Raw genomic sequence first — 3,298 nt, forward strand, 5'->3', positions numbered from 1 at the left:
ATGGCCTCTCTGCTACTTTGTGATCTGAAATGTTCCTGGAAAGCTCTGCAAACATTTGCCATTTAAACAGATATTTGTACATAGTGACTGGATTCCCTTGGCAGGATTTATGTTACATCTGTAGGTCCCTGGAAAGCTCCACCTGGGAATCAAACAGCAGTGGACCAACTGGCCAGGGGTCTAGGCTCAGGTCAGGGAAATTGACTGGTGAGTGCCCCAACTATCTGATACGTGAAAGAATCCCACTGGTCAGGGAGAAGTTGGGGTTCTTAGGAGTTTGTCTTGCTTTGTGTCCCTGCTTTGTTGTTCTGTCTTTTGTCTCCAATCAGCTTGCTTAGTGCTGAGCTCATTATGTTCCCCTGCTACCCCTCTATCTTGACTTTACTTCATTGTGTGGATTCCCTTTCCCTTTAAAAGGTATATCTATTGGTATCTCTGGTGCTAGGGTATGGCTTGTCTAACTAAAATACATGTTTCCTTACTCTAGCCCTACTTTAGCTCTTTGACTGCTTTATTTCTAGCTTGGCCCTAAGCACAGTGCTTTAGCCTTCTAATAGTGCTGAAGGGAAAGTCTGGATGTGAGAGAGGTGCTGATTTTTTGCAACATTTAGAGGTTTTGTAAGATACATGGTTTAACATCATTTCCCAATGTGATTAAAGTCTTGGCCTCGCTAGAGGATAGAGTTGTGTGCTGTGAGTTCTGTCTTTAGGTGCAGTGTTCCTTGAGAGGTATTCTCTGTGCGATGATGGTATTCTTTGTGCAATGATGCGTAGTGGTACATTGTTGCTGATAGTCATAAGCAGAAGAAAAAAGGAAAAGGTGCTACCAAAAAGCAGTCCCCTGCATTTGATTGAAATCATACTGTGAGTGCGTCACTGGGCAGGGAAATTTCCCTGTTCTTGCTTTGGGGTGATGTTTCAATATGTGCTTGGGCGATACTGGAGAGACTGAACTTACTGTTGTGCTGTTGCAGCAAACTATCAGCCTGTGTTCTGTATTCTGTGCAAATATTTAACATGTTCAACCAGCTCTCTAAAGAAAATAGCCAGCTGTTGAAATCTCATGTGCCTAAAGGCTTATATTCCAGTAAGTTTTCCTATTTGCACATCCTGGTTCAGAGATGGAAACACTTCTTGCAAAATACTGTGAGAGGTAAACAACTGTGCTTAGGAAAGCTTGATGACTACTTCCTGTTGGCAAAAGCTATCTCTTCTTTGAAATAGTGCCAGCTTTTGAAAGTAAATAGCTCTTATTTTTTAGCCACTCGCTAGGCTTTGGAATTCCCTTACAAGTACAGAGCCCCTGAGAATATTGGCATCTTTCTTGTTTTGTAATTTAAAAATGATTCTTGTATATTCTTCTATTTGGGTTACTTCACCTATTTCTGCACTTTTACATAGTAGCCTGCATTCAGCTGTTTTAAGAGACCCAACATGAAAAAGGGTTGGGGAAAGTTAACAGGAAATRGCACGTTAGGAAAGAGTTCTATCTCAACACAAGTTCAAAAAGACCCAAAATGTGAAGGCTATTGCCAGAATCATTTGTCTCCTCCCTCATTCATTTTTGCTTTGCTGAATGCTCTGTGAGTGCAGGATAGTTTGTGTTCACAGAGGGACAAATCTGTTATACTTCTTTTCTGATGCCTTAATTTTACTTGCTCTATTAGCTGCACTTGATCTTAATGATATTTATTTATTTATTATGATATTTACATATTTCTTATGTAAATAGTAAGGACAGATGAAGCCCTTTGTGTACTAATTAAATAAGTTGTCTGCTACTCCTTGTGTGTTGAAAGTGGCGTGCTCTAAGATCATTAATTAAAAGTCCCTGTCAGAGCTCATAACTCAGATGAGTCTTTAATATAAGAGATAAGCTAAGATGAAATAGAATAAATAGTTGCTTAACTCACCTTTCTGTGAATTAATCAATTTTTAATATAGTAATTATTTCATTTTAGACAGTCACATTTTAATTTTTTTTTTTTTTTTGCCTTTGGCAATCAGAAACAGTGAAATTATTTCTTAGCTTTAACAACAGGAGTTCTTAATAGTGCAGGATTTATCTGTTGCAATTAGTAGCAGCAGCTGCTACATTATAGATTTCGATTATATGCTTCTAATTTGTTTTATATTGTTTACATGTTCACTTTAAATCATGGATTGCTTGAGGTAGGGCCACATGAACAGCAACTTGTACCATATAAGACTCCAGAAATACTAATATCAATATTGACTTAAATGCAGAAGTGTTTATAGTTTTAAGCCAACAGATACTTGTGGACTTGTCAAGACTACCCATGCTATTCAGTGGCTTTGTATCAAGACTGTGAGTAGCTTTGCTTTTGCAAATAATCAGATGAATAAAAACTTTGAGTCTTGAGGGAAATGCTTATAAATATAAGCAAATTATAATATAATAATAATAATATGCAAAGCTCAGTTGAAGCTTCACAAGCAGGCTTCACAAGACAGTTCACTGACACAGATCTAGCTGCAGTATCAGGATTGAACTTGCCCAAGTGTGCAGTACTTGGAAGACTGGGCTGTGCTTGAATAGACAGGAATAGCATAGGAGAAAATCCATGTAATCTAATCTTGCTTGTAACATTCTTTATGACAAGTGCAGTGGTGACAATCAACTTTTTCACTGGATATTACTCATATTAGAATGAGAACTTAAAAAAGTTTACGCAGATGCAACTAAACTTTCCTTGTTTGCTTTTTTTTCTTGAAGTTAAATTTAGCATAACTATACCTTTTGCCCTACTGTTTATCAGTCAACGCTGAGATAGTACTTAAATGTATTTCCAGAAATATGCAATGTATGTTATTTACATTGGATGTTTCTTCAATATTATGAGAGAACAAACTGCTAAGCACTGGCATATTGAACACTGGTACAGTTAATGTTGATCTAGGCCCCAGAGAATTTATTTTGAGTGAGGTTGTAGGTGGAAGTGAGTAGAGGTGATACAGAGCAGTCTTAGGTAGGTAAGAGCACAGCAGAAGACATTTATTTGGAGGGTTGTATTTGCAGAATGAACGGATGTTGTTTCCAAAAAGAATTTTAGAAAAGTTGGCTCCAAGTGTTCATACTGTTTATTCCTACCTGTCCTTGCAGAGATTTTAGATGATCAAATAGGATATAGCAACATTTTCTTAAGCTTATTTTCTAATATTCTTCTTTCTTTGGCAGTATGATCTGCTGTTCCTGTATGCTTGGCGGTGGCCCTGAAGGAATGCATCATGCTTGCCTGTACTGTGTTGCAACTCTGATGTAAAGTTTTACTTTATA

Source organism: Rhea americana, unplaced genomic scaffold, assembly GCF_003343005.1.
Source record: "Rhea americana isolate MKP2758 unplaced genomic scaffold, rheAme1 scaffold_301, whole genome shotgun sequence".
Taxonomy (NCBI): domain Eukaryota; kingdom Metazoa; phylum Chordata; class Aves; order Rheiformes; family Rheidae; genus Rhea; species Rhea americana.